The sequence below is a fragment of the Nannospalax galili genome, unplaced genomic scaffold, assembly GCF_000622305.1.
Source record: "Nannospalax galili isolate Female #2095 unplaced genomic scaffold, S.galili_v1.0 scaffold229, whole genome shotgun sequence".
Taxonomy (NCBI): Eukaryota; Metazoa; Chordata; class Mammalia; order Rodentia; family Spalacidae; genus Nannospalax; species Nannospalax galili.
The window spans coordinates 273,939-287,262 of record NW_008360328.1 but is presented as its reverse complement, the minus strand read 5'-3'; the positions used below and the strand labels follow the sequence as shown (position 1 = coordinate 287,262).

Here is a 13,324-nt window from a genome sequence, read left to right as displayed (position 1 = left end):
AACCAAACAAAAAGAAAGGAAGGAAGGAAAGAAGGAAGGAGGGAAGGAAGGAAGGAGGGAGGGAGGAAGGGAAGGAGGGAAGGAAGGAAGGAAGGAAGGAAGGGAGGGAGGGAGGGAGGGAGGAGGAGCAGGAGGAGCTGGAGTTCGAGCTGTGAGGTTCGGGGCCGAGACCCCATCCCGGAGCCCTGGCCGGGGCGGGTGTGCCAGCTCTCGCGCCGCTGCCCGCGCCCACGACCATGCTCCGCGGTTGGGAGGCAGGAACCCAGGCATCCAGCGGTTCCCGGATACCTTCTCCTGGGCTGGGCTGGTATTGAGATCAAGGAGTGCTGGATCAAAAGATCACCGCCAGCCAGCCTTCTCCACACCTCCACGGTCCAACTGGAGGATCCCAGTTCACCCACCGACCCTGACCTGGTTATGGCGTGCAGCTCCGGCCTGGCGTGAGGACCCCCGACCGGCGTGAGGTGAGGGTTGGGTTGGGGCAGAGGGCTAAAGTCACGCAAGGCCAGCAGGAGCGCGCGGAGGGAGATCCAGTTTGAATTGGGGAGGGGAAGCACTGTCTGTCTGATTGTCTTTTGCGTTCTGGCACGCACCCCCGGGCTGCTTAGGGCGCGAGGGACGCCACTGGAGTCATTAGAGGCTATTCTTAGGCCCCCAATCAGGCTAGCAGCCCCGGAGCACCAGGAGAAGGGCTTAGGGGCAGCCAGGGGACCCTGCCACCCTAGCTCAGAGAACAAGGCGGGCCTTGGGCCAGCTGGAGCAGGGAACCCTGCCCTGGGGGCTTCTGGGAGATGTAGTTCCCCCTCCCAGGCTCACCAACTCCTTGGGTTCCAGCACCCCTGCATACCTGTGACTCATGGGAGCCTCCGGAGGGAGGTGGGTTGGGACAGTAGAAAGCTGGGGTCACCCTTTGCCCCCAGGCACTGCTTCTGAGCAGCAGGAGCCCAGCCTGGAGGAGCCTCCCGTGCCAAGGATTGTGAGCTTGGCTGGGGGTGGGGCAGTCACACAGTTCCTTGGAGGCTTCCCTGCACTGCCAAGAGAAGGTGGCCCCTGCCTTGATCCAGAGGAGCCCCTGGGGGCGAGATGTGAGGAAAAGAAGTAAGACCGAGGCCTCCTGCATAGCTGGGGTATGTCCCACCCCAGGACTGCAGGAATTTGGTTTTCAGGAGACAGGGAGGTTCGGCCTCCTCTTTTCCCTCCTTGAGGCAGAGAAAGACTATTCCTCAAGTCTGGGAGTCTGGAGTGTGTCTCTCTCTGGAGCAATGAAGCAAGAATCAGCTTCTGTCTGTCTGTCCGGCTTCCTTCCTTCCGGGTTTTTCTGTCTGCTGCTTGGGGTGTGTGTTCATGTTTGTGGGGCGGGGGCAGGCTCTGTTGCAGGAGTATTCTGAGAGAGAGGAGCTTGGTGTGTGTCTGAGCCCTGGGAAAGGCGATCTGCGGGCGGCCCCCTTGATCTTTTGCTCCACCTCCCTCTCTCCCACTGAACTCCTTGCCGTTCTGTTTTCTCTGGGAATGTTGCCTGCTTTGTATCTGCTAGAACCCCACGGATGCCATACTTCCACTCCCCTTCTCCCCCTCTCCTCAACCTCTCCGGGGACCAGCCACTTCCTTGGGGCAGGGGTTCCTCTGCTCCAAGCATGGGCTTGGCTGCTTCCTCTGGTCAAGACCATGATTTCATGGCCTTAGGGGAAGAGCATGCTCAGGCCCTGTCCTGATAATCAGTTCTGAGGCCCCACAGTCAGAAGCCTCAGGGCTGACAGGGTGGAAAAGGTGGAGGAAGGTGAGGAACATGGAGGGAAGCAATACTCTGGAACCAGGAAGGAAAACACTCCTTCTCTCAGGTCATCCACCTACTTGGCCTTGGAGGACCAGGCTGGAAGGCCAGGGTTCTGGACACCTCCCTGCAGGAGTTTCTCTGCTAAGCCATGCTGCTTTTGCTTGGGGTGGAGTGGGGATTTATGTTGGGAGGAATGCTGGTGAGTGATAGAACTCCTATAATCTTGGGTCTAGAATGACTCTTGTGCCCCTGACTAGCAAGGACCCTGTGACTGGAGATGGGTTCAAGACTAATAACCAGAATCTAGAGAGGGTACAGAGAAATGCTGGTGGACCATAGAAATCTGGGATTAAAGCATTAGTGCTAAATTGGAAGCTAGTGATCTTGCTTGTTGAAGGTACAGAGCGCCCACCCATGACTCTGTTGAGCAAGTTCCTGGTACCTGGGTTAAGCAGGAGCCTGATGCTGGGGGAGTTCATCTACAACCATGCAGAGCAGTAGCCTTCTAGGCAGAGGCCTAGCGGCAGTGTCGACTCAGCAAGGGCCTGAATGCCTGGCACCTGCTTTAGATTAAAAGAGATGTGGTACAAAGGGGGGCCTTTGGGGGAAGTGGCTGGGATGGTACTTCAGGGAGTCCTGGAGTAGGTTAGGAGGGAAAGCACCAGCACTGTGGACAGCAGGAGCTCTGGCACTAGTGGATGGAGCCGAGAGTCACCCAGCTCTGCAGCCTCTCCACCAGGGAGTCTAAGATGAAGAGCTGGGGGTACCCCCACCCTGCCTCTGGTGCTGCTACAGACTGAGGTTCTGTCCCAGTGCTCTGGGGTAGCTCTAGGGAGCCAGAGTGTCTGTGTCCAGGCTACCCAGGATCAAAGGAAGCCTGCAAGGAGGTGGGTGGGTGGGGGCACTTAGGGATTCTTATGGCCCTGATGCCATGTATACTATTCCTGAGCTTCTTGGTTGCTGATAGTGAGGTACCTTAAAAGCTTGGGCACCCAAGGATGACAGGGAATTGGCATCCCTTGCTTCCTTGTACCAGAGCCCTGGGTTCTGCCCGTGTGCTGACCTGGGTTAGGGGAGGGGACAGAGGGGGATAGCACCGTGGGAAAGTGGGCAGCCGTGGGAGCAAAGCGGTACAGGCTGGGTGCCGCGGGCAGGGAGCCTCTGCCAGGCCCGCTCTCCCTGGGGTGGGGCTGGCTGTTCCAGGGACTGGCTCAACCTGTTGAACGCCTGGCTGCTGTAGCTTGCTTGGCATCTGTGCCCCTGCTTGCCAGCCTCAACAGCTGCCCACCCATAGCCACACTGTGTTCATTGCCCCTGGGAATCTGAGGAAAGAGCTCAGATTGGCCCAAGAGGCCAGGTAAGGGCTTCTGCCAGGGCTGAGGATCTCTAATGGGGGATTCCTAAGCTTCCCCAGGTCTGGACCTCTGAGCCCCAGAGCTGGGGACCAGGAGCTGAGGGGCTAGGTGAAGAAGGCTACAGCCCTGGGAGCTCCTGAACTGCTTACTGCTTGTCACTTGGATGGGCTTGCCCTGCAAGCAGCCTGGAGTTACAGCCTGGAATTTCCTCTGCCTGGTGCCAGGGCCAGGCCTCCAGAGCCCCACCCCCAGCCTGGCCTGACCTCCCCTCCTTGTCTCCCTCCCTCCCTCTGTCCCTATGTCCCTCCCTACCTCCCTCGGTTAGCTCTGCAGACTTTCCTGGGAGATTGGGGGAGGGGCAGTGAGGACTGCTTTGGGAGGGGTGGCCTCCTAGGTGTGGGGGTAGGTTACACTGACTCAGTTTCAAAGGGAGATGTTCCCTTAGCCTATTCTGAGTGTGGTGACAGCTAGCCCCCACTCTCTCTGACCCTTAGCTTTCAGCCTACTAGGTAGGTGGGGAAACAGCCTGGGTGCTATTCTGGAGGGGAGGAGGTAGTCACCTCAGCCCATGGGTAGGTAAAGGGTACAGGTTCCTTTTTACTTTCAGTCCTGAGGGGGAGTAGAAGCTTCCTTTGACTCCTCACTTTTCCTGTCAGTGGCAAAAGCCAGTGGAGGCCTCTCCTTTGCCTCCTGTCCAGCAGACTGGGCCCTCTAGCTAGGTCCTGGGCCAGCTGTCTCTCATAACTTGGTTTCTCTTTCTGGGTCCCCTTCCCCACTAGCTGGGACCCCCTTCTGTCCAGCTCCTTTCCCCTTCCTTGGGCTGGTGGCCCCAGGTTGGTCTGTGTTCCCCTCCCTCTGACCCCACCCCCAGCCTCAACTGGGAATGGCCCTGAATCCAGCATTTCCAGCATTTCGAAACCAGGATTGTTTTGAAATCCTGAGTGCTTCTCAGCCTCCCTCTGACTCCCCTCCCCACTAGCCAGGGAACATTGTCCTCTAATCTGATTTCGTGCTGTGCCTTGCTTGAGGTGCTCTGTTTGAGTTTGTATGCTTGCACATGGCCACGTACTACTGTGTGTGCTGTGGCTCTGTGTGTGTCCTGGAGTAAGTGTATCTATGTCAGTAGTTTTGTGTGACTGACTGATGTCTAGCTGTTTCTTGAGCTCTCGGGTTGTCTCTGACTATACCACTCTTACAGAGCTCAAGGAGAGTTTGGGGCTATTTTTAGGAGGTTCCTTGTGAGTGTGTTTTCTTGTCTCTCAATTGTGTGTCTGGGGGTTATTCCTGAGGAGTGTGCTGGAGGTGTGTCTCTAGTGTGTGCTTGTGCACACACTTCTGTGCTTTGCATCTCTTCCTCCTTGCCTCCTCCTCCCTGGGAACATGTCTGGGGTGTATAGTCACAGGTCTCCCTCAGTTCCCTGGGACGTGGAGTCCTCTGCCCTTTGATAGGGAGGTTTCCTGGAGTAAGGCCAAGGCTTCTGGCAGTTCTTAGGTCCTTGGAGAGAGAGTCACGGTGGCTTGGGGAGACATTGGGATAAACTGTCACTGAAGGCTTGTCCCTCTCTTTCTCTGGCCTTCTTGGATACTCTTCTCTGTCCCAAGGAGGTGGCTGGTAAAGGAGGCCTAGGGTTGTAAAGGAATGGGATACCTCAACCTCTAAGGTCGCTTGCTTTTTTGGGGAACAAACAGTCATAATTTACCTGGGAATTTGGTGGCAAATTTAAGGTTCAGAAAACTTGACTTCTCCACTTAGTGTAGCCTAACAAAACAAGCTCAAAATTTAATCCTGAGCTGAAGGCAGAGGGGCCTGGAATCCAGGCATTTGGGGTGGAGCTAGCTGCTGCTCCTTGAAGCCCTGGTCCAAGGAACTCCTTCTTGATGCTGAGTCTCATTCTCTTAGTGTTCTGCAGAAGGGGAGATTCTGAGTGTTTTGTTTTTTTTTTGGCTAAAGCCTGAATGGTGATAGCAGATTTATGTTGGCATGGGATTAGGACACCAGGAAGCCTTGATGCTTTGCCAGGACTCAGTTTCCCATCTTGGGATCTCAGGCTATAACTGAATGCATTTTCTCTGGAAGTACATGCAGAGGTCAGTGAGGAGGAAGATGGGCAGGGTTGTTTGTAAGTCTAGGGACCATAGAGACAGCAGCAGGAGGTGAGAGCATAGGCTAGCACCCCCCCCCACCCGTCTCCCAATGGCCTCTGGTCCCCTATGCAGTGGGAAGAAGGGAGGGGTAGAGGCATTCCTTGGTATGGTGCTCAGTGACCCAGCAGGGGGAGGGCCTTGGCAAGGAATTTTCAGTTTGTTTCTCAATCTCTGTCTCTGAGACACGCACATGCACGTCACTGCAGACACCTTCAGGAGATGAGTCTGGAAGAGTCATCCAGGTGGTGGTAGGGCAGGATAGTGCCAGATGTGCCTTATTGGAAGCAGCTCAGTTCTGGTGGGTACACTGGGCTCCCTGCCCCCTAGTATTGGAAGCTGAGCACACCCAGAGGTCCTTTCCTTATAACTCCATCTTGAGCCTAGGAGCAACACAGGCTGCAGAGGGTTAAGACTGGTTGGCAGGGATAGCCCCCCCCCCACCAGTGTAGCAAGAGAGAGGGAGGAGGGGTGGTTAGCAGCTTGCTCTAGTTGGCGTCTCTCCCAGAATTCTTCGGAAAAGAACTCCCCTCTGACCCCCAGTACAAACTAAGCCCAGCCACCAGCCTCCCTCCCTCCTGCTGTGGGAGCTTCACCCTGTCCCTGCTACTGAACTGCTAAACCTCTTTCACCCCAGGCCCTCCTACCCTAGGAGGAGAGTCCTAGGTCCTCAGGACTTTGTGTCTTCAGGGGACCAGGGCTGTAGCATAGGTATATAGAAGCCTAAGCCCTTCTTTGCCTTGCCATGCGTTAACCTGGGGGTACTGGGGTGCTGGAAGCTGGGGTCCTTGGGCCTCCTGTCCACTCCTCCCCCAGGTCCTCAGGCCAGGTCCTGGGAGTCCTTCACCTCTCCCTCTCCCTGTGGGGCCAAGCTTTCTGGGAGCTCTGAGATCTTTCAGTGCCTTCTTTCCTGCTTCCAGGACAGGGAGGAGGAGCGGTGTGGTAGGGCAGCTGGGTCAGGCCTGGCTCCTTGCCAGTCCACAGAAGTCCTGGGGTAGGGGGAGTCTGAACAGCTCTGACTTCCTGGAGCTGTAGGCTGTCTGTAAATTGTACATGTTTATTGATGGTGGTATTGTGGAGGTGGGTGAGGGTGCTGGGGTTGGGGTTATGGGGAGGAACAGGGGCACAAATTGCTGGCCAGGGACTTCTAGCTGTGACCCTCTCTCCACAGGGAGCCCCCATCCCAGACCACACCCCTGAGCCTCAGCCAGACACACGTTACTCCGGAGGTGAGCTTGGTCATGCTTGCTGCGTCCCTCTTGGCCTTCCTATCCCTGTCTGCAGTGGCCGTATCATCCTGGCTTAGCCTCCTGCTTGGCTTTTGTGTCTCTCAGCTCCCTCCTCCTGGCTTTCTGCCCCCACTTCTTGCATTCCCTCCCCCCAATGGAAGGAAGCCTCCTCTGTCTCTGGGTGGGTAAATAGCCTTCAACTTAGAACCCTGCAGTTGGTGGGGCAGTGGGGCTGAAAGGCTATGGGTTAAAGCTAGGTGCCTGTGAAAGTTTTAGACCTTTTCTAAGCTTATTTCTCTCATGGGAGGTGGGAGACTCAGAATCCTATGGCCCTACCAGGAGAGCAAGGTAGATTTCCTCATCCCGATTTCTTGCTTCCCCCTCCTTGGTTTTGGCCTCTACTGACTGGTGAGTCAAAGCCAGCATGGCCAGCAGCCACCATAGTGTGGTTTCTACTGCCCTGGCCCCATAGTCGTGTGCACACACACACACACACACACACACACAGGGCCTCCCTCCCTGTCCTCCTTCCTTACTTAGCAACAACTCCCTGAATTCACAACAAACACTCCTGTGGGCTCCTGTCTGACTAGGAAAGCTGGAAGAAGCAGGGACCAGGAGGAGGTGCTTCTTTCTTCTGCACTGTCTGGAGGGAGAACTTTTAGTCCCGTCATCTAATGCCCCTATCTTCCCTGCTGGAGGCCACTGGCCTCTGGGAGGAAGGGATCCTGCTTCCACCTCAGACAGTTGACAAAGTGGGGAACAGTGGGACTGGAGTGGCTAAGAAGGTGGGTGGGGGAAAAGGGCTTGGGCTCCAGACCTCCAGGAAAGCCCCACTTGATCTTTGACCCCCACCTGGGGCTTGAGAGGGAGACAGCTGACTTCTCACTGCCTTGGGCATCTCAGCGGGAGCACTATGTTTTGTGTTCTGCAAAGCTGCCTTGAGACCTTGCTGACTGTTAGGGACCTGGATGGGTGAGGAGGTAACGGATTGTGGGTGGGCGGGGCTGGGGAGGTCCAAGAACTTTGCTCTCTGAAAGCTTAGGCCTGCTGGGGACACCTGTGTAGATGGGGGCAGGGAACGGGGAGCCAGAGCGGCTCTCTTTGATCTCTTCCCTGGCAGGAACTGTGGCCTTGGAACTGTGGCCTTGGAACTGTGGCCTCTAGTATGTACAGAACCTCCTACCCATCAGGTGAAGAGGGAGGGTCCTTGAAGGGCTGATACCTTATAGCATCTGCACAGTGCCAAGGCCAAGAACCTAGTTGCTAGACTGTTGGGCTTCAAATTCTGGTGTTCTAATGGTGGGCTGTAATGTCTCAGACGAGCTACTTAACTTTTCTTACTTGTGAAGTGGGAATAATAAGTCCTTTGTAAGCTGGCCATTGTAATGTCAGCAATTGGGAGGCAGAGGCAGGAGGATCCTGAGCTACAGAGTGAAAGCCAGTGTCTAATAAACCCCAAAGACTTCAATAATATAAAAATAAATAATCCGTAGCTGGGCGTGGTGGCACGCACCTTTAGTCCCAGCACTCAGGGAGGCAGAGGCAGGCGGATTTCTGTGAGTTCAAGGCCAGCCTGGTCTACATAGTGAGTTCAGGTCAGCTGGGACCACAGGGAGACCCTGTCTCAAAAAAAAAAAAAAAAAAAAAAAAAAAAAAAAAAAAAAAAAAAGAAATAATCCAAAGTACTTTCTAGGGCTGGGTGTGGTGTCAGGAACCCATCTGTAGTTCCAACTTCTTGGAGGCTGAGATAGGCTCTCCTAAACTCAGGAGTTCAAGGCCAACTTGGACTAGGGATGTAATTCACTTGGTAGAGTTCTCCTTTAGCTTGCATAAAGCCCTGGGTTCAATCCCCAGCACTGCATAAACTGGGTGGGTTGGTCTATCCCTGTGATCCCAGCACTTTGGAGGTAGAAGCCAGAAGATGAGGGGTTCAAGGCCATCCTTGGCTACATAGTGAGGTGGCTAACCAGGGATATAGGAAATCCTGAATAAAGCAGAGCATGGTTGTATATGATACCAGCACTCTAGAAGCAGAAGCAGGAAGATTGCTGCATGTTTGAGGACAGCCTGATCTTTATAGTGAGAGTCTGTCTCAATACCAACAACAACAACAAAACTTGTTAGCTGGCGATGTAGTTTGCCCAGCATACTCAAGGCCCTGGGTCCCATCTGTAGTATCATCTGTAGTATTGAAAGAATGAAAACAAAACTTTTTATAGAGTTGTTTTGAGGATTAAATTAGATAATGCACATAAAGCTGTGTGGCTGCACCCCTGTAATCTCAGCACTTGGGAGGCAGAAGCTGGCAGATCTCTGTGAGTTTGAGATCACCCTAGTCTACTTAGTGAGTTCCAGACCAACTAGAGCTGGGTGTGGTGGTACACTCCTTTAGTCCCAGCACTTGGAAGGCAGAGGCACGCAGATCTCTGTGAGTTCGAGGCCAGCCTGGTCTACATAGTGAGTTCGAGGCTAGCTGGGACTACAGGGAGACCCTGTCTCAAAAAGACCAAAAAAAAAAGTTTGAGTAAATGTTCAATTAATGTTAGATCCTTGGCTTTGTAATTAAGAGCTCTTTGCCAGGGCTCTTGGCTCTTTCTAGAGCTTTGGTCTGAGGAGGCACTGATAGAGGAGGAGAGAGAGTGGGGGACTTGGGAAAGAAGCAACACATCCAGCACTTCAGACTCCTAGGCTCTAATGCTCTTCCAGACCCATCTTCTTGTCACCTCAGTTTTCCCATTGTTGGTGCTGGCTGATACTGTGATTCCAAGTTTTCCAGATGCCCCTGGGCCCAGAGAAGGACTTGGGTTGCTAAGGACCTACCCAACTCCTTGCACTTGGACTTCTGGATCTAGTCCTTCCTCCCCTAGTCTGTTTTACTTGATTCCATTTTGGAGCCCCTCCCACCATCCATCCCCTGCTGCTCTGTTCTTTCACCAAACTGAACAAGACATTCTGTCCTTAAATAGTTTCAGTGGCTACCTCCTCTTCTTCTTGGCTTAGGGGTCAGGAACCTTTCAGTGTGGAGCTGTGAGGTGGGTGGCAGTTGATAGGCTTGTCTCAGGTCCTAACAACTGGGCATTTTCTGAGTATTGAGAGACAGTGCCTGGGCCTATTCGGCATAGAGAGGCTGAGGTGATTACCTGGCACCTCACAGAGGGACAGGGAAGGATATCTTCAGGCCCAGAAGGAGAGCAGGGACATATCAGCATCCCTGAAATCCTTCCCAGGGCTGGGGGGTGAATCTAGGCAGTACTGGAGAAAGTCCTGCCATAGTCCCTGGGCAGAGGAGAATTAGTGCCACTGGATAAGCAGGACTCTCAGAGACCCTGAGATAGGATTGGAATAGTTAGGGTCTGGAGCTTGTGAACTTCTGGGTGAGAAATTGTAGAATAGGTGGTAGGACTGGGTTGTCCTCAGGAAAAGGGAACTAAATATGCAGACAGGTGATGGGGATCTTCTGAGGATTAAGAAATGGTAAAAGTACTTGTGATAACAGGGCTCCTGGGTCTGAGGCCAGGGCTCAACTGGCAGGTACCCTCTTCAGCCTTGTACTAGGGGGAATGAACCAGAGAGAGCGCCTTGCTATGCTGCCCACCCCCTTCTGGAGCAAAGGAGACATCCCAATTTCCTTGGGCCTAGGTGGTGAAGGCTTATCTGCCTGGGCCGTCAAGCTTCACTGTTGGGTTGGCCATGCCTCCTGTGCCCAGCCTCTGGGCCTGTCTGTTCCTTGGGCAGGCTGGGGCTATTTTTGGGATCGGGCTGGAGCTCTGGGGCTGGTTTCAGATGTTCCAATGTGAACAGGAGAAAATGGGAACAGATGGCTGGAGGGTCTGATCAGCGGGTCCTGCTGAGAACAGGATTATTTTTAGGACCTTGTTAACCCTTCAGGGGCTTGTGGGCCACCCTGAGAGGTGCAGCCCTTTCTGACTAAGAAGAGAACAGATCTTCTCCCTGGGCCTCCTGCCCTTTAGAACTGCATATCAACTGCCCTTTCTCTCTAGGACTATTCTTTAAAGAGGTCCATAGCAAGAGAGTAAACTCCAACTTCCTCCTAACCTAGCACTGCCTGTACTGCCAAAGTGGTCAGGTTGGAAGTGATGCAGGACACTGTAGAAGGGAAGTTCCCCATCACTTACCTCCTGGGCCTTTAAAACAGACCTGAGGCTAAGAGGGCAGGTAGGTGCTCTCTGGGTTCTGGGTGTGGACTGGATAATGTCAGGGAATTCAGAGATTCCCAGGGGCATGTGAACAGAGAGTTCAGGCTTCTTCAAAGAGGGCAGATAGAAAGCCATGACTTGGTAACACTAAAATGATGCCCATGGGACCTGCTTACCTGAATAGTCAAAGGGTAAATATGTGGATGATGCCTGCTGTCACCAAATATATGTTCATGACATGCCCACATCCTTGGGTGCCATGGCACAAGAGAAAGAACGGGCCACCAAGTACTGAGGGAGTTTGCTGAGGACTAACGTGTCTTGGGCATTCTGTTAGGTAGTTTCTACTATCTCATTTGTAAAATTATCCTCATTTTGCCTGTGAGGGACCCATAGGGATGAAGTGATGGACAAGGTCCCGCAGTTCAGAAGGGCCAGGATGTGACTGATGCCATCCCCTGACTAAAGAGCTGAGTCTTACTCTATTGCACCCCCATGCCTGCCAGGGTCCTAACCTGCGTCTCAAGGCCCAGGTGGTCATCAGAACTCCTCAAATAAAGGTTTATGGAGTAGGTGTGAGAAAGGAGGCCTGGGGCAGGGGATCCTGCCTGTCACTGCTCTCACAATCCCCTAAGCCCTTCTTGCCTGAGGGTGCCAGGACTGACACTAGAAACCCCTTTTGGCCTTCCTGTCTGCCCCGCAGGAGGATCACAGGCATACATCCTGTCTCATCACCCCCACCCCCACCCTGCCCTGGCCCACATGCCCCTGCTTCCTGGAGGGTCATGGCTATGGCTGTCTGGATGTCAATGTAGTCAGAGCTCAGTGGCTGTCCAGGCACTGCTGGTGCCAAGAGCTTGGGCCACGCAGGCAAGGCAAGGGATGGAGGATGTGACTGCCTCTGGCAGTACCTGGGGGAGAGAGCAGAGTGTAGCAGGCAGGCTTTGGGTGAGGTCCTACCCAAGCCCGAGGTACAGGCGGCTGTGCCAGCAGCCTGCCAGCACTCCACTCTTCCCACAATGGCCCCATTGTTTCCAGCAGCCAGGCAGTTTGGAGGAGGTTCCTCGGCCACCCATGCCCCTGTAAATAGGGGCCAGATTAACCCCTTGGGAGACTGGGGCCAGGTAAAGGCTGGTAGGAAGCTGCCCAGCTCATTTCTTGAATCTAGGCTTGAGAAGTCACTCCCTTCCCATGTGTGCCCAGCAACAGGCCACCTCGTGAGCTGGGGGTCTTCCATCAGGGAGGAAGTAGCAAGTAGACCCTCTCCCACCCCCATCTCTAGTGCAGGTGCCAGGGGGCAGGAAGTACCCATGGGGTGGTGAATAGAGACTAGATATATTTGGGCTGGTGGGGCTAATTCCAGCCACTACCGCCTGCTCTACTGGCTTCAGAGCTCCTTTCCTTCCTGTGAAACCAGAGCTGGGTTGGGCCTAGCTCAGGATTTCGGTGGATTTAAAGAGGCAGCACCATCTCTGCCAGCCTGGTTTCCTCTCCCCCTCCCCAGGTAGGGTCTAGGGCAGAGAGAGGGTGGAGAATTTTGAGCTCTTCCCTTGCCCCAGGTTAACCCCCTGGCCCTGGCCTCTCTTGGGGTACCAGGCTTTTGGCACTCCTCTCTCCCAGAGCCTTGAGCGGGTGGGGTGGGCGGGGGTGGGCTGTGGTTTCCTGTGTTGGCTGTTTGTGCCTGGCCCAGAGTGCCCGCTGCCTGCCTGGGCTTCCTGCCCTGTCTTGTTTCCTTGTGCCCCCCGCCCCTCCCCACCCCTCTCCCCAGGGGGAGGGAGCAGCCAGGGATTGGGCAGCAGTCTTTTGGGGGCACCCCACTGCCAGGGTATGATTGCTTCCTGAGGTCTGGCTTCAGTGGTAATGACTGAAAGAGCCAAGAGAAATGAAGTGAACTTAGGCCTCTTCAGGCAATGCCACTTGTCCCCACAGGCTCCAGAAGGACAATGGTCTAGAAAGAGCAGAATTAACCTACCCCAGGCACTCTCTGGAAAGATCCCAGTCTGGAAAGGTCTAGGATCATCCAATTTCTTGGTCCTGTAGGGTTGGGGTTGCATGACCTTACCCTGGAGCTTCAAGTAGGGTGGGGCTAGAAACTCCAGGCAAAAACTCCCAAGCAAAAATGGTTGATTTGCATGGAATCTTGGTGGGGGGTATTGCTAGGAACCCCAGCCAGGGGAAGGCCCCCCGACCCCCAGCCTGGAAGTCCCCACATAGAGGGTCTCAGAGTAACACCTTGGTCCTTGAGCAGATTTCCTGCTAGGCTCTAAATCCTTGACCTCCCCACCAGACTGAGTCACTGCCTCAGGAAGAGGAAGTGACCTGAGTGGTAGAGAACAGTTTCTGAAGACCCAGGGAGTCCTAACACCCTGGAGAAAGGGACTTGGGACATTGTCTTGGGGACTGAATTTCCCTGAGTCAGAGACTAGGGACCCTGTCTCTCCTGTAGCACACATTTTCCTCTCTGAGTCCTTGCTCACTGCATGAGGGTATATGGGCCCTTCAAAGCATTTTCTCACTGCTCCTTTGTTTTCTTTTGTTTGTTTGTTTGACTGTGCTGGGATTGTACACAGGACAACAGAATGTAAACATATTGCGCTATATTCCCCGTATGTTTTTTTTTTTTTTTTTTTTTTTTTGTTTGGGGTTGGGTTGTGGGGGGGTGTG

At 54.1% G+C, this 13,324-nt stretch overlaps 1 protein-coding gene across 4 annotated transcripts in view; it reads left to right on the top strand.

Moving 5' to 3' along the window:
* The first annotated feature begins 78 nt into the window (after positions 1–78).
* The window catches only part of Bcl9l (BCL9 like), a 29,629-nt gene continuing 16,383 nt past the window's right edge, over positions 79–13,324 (top strand). For 2 of the 4 annotated variants that reach the window (XM_008825944.3, XM_008825942.3), the window contains exons 1-2: positions 104–464; positions 6,443–6,500. The gene's annotated coding sequence lies outside the window, so the exon portion shown is untranslated. Of the gene's footprint in view, positions 465–1,065; positions 1,128–6,442; positions 6,501–13,324 lie in introns of those variants that run through there. The other 2 variants (XM_029560150.1, XM_008825945.1) reach the window with 2 other exon arrangements.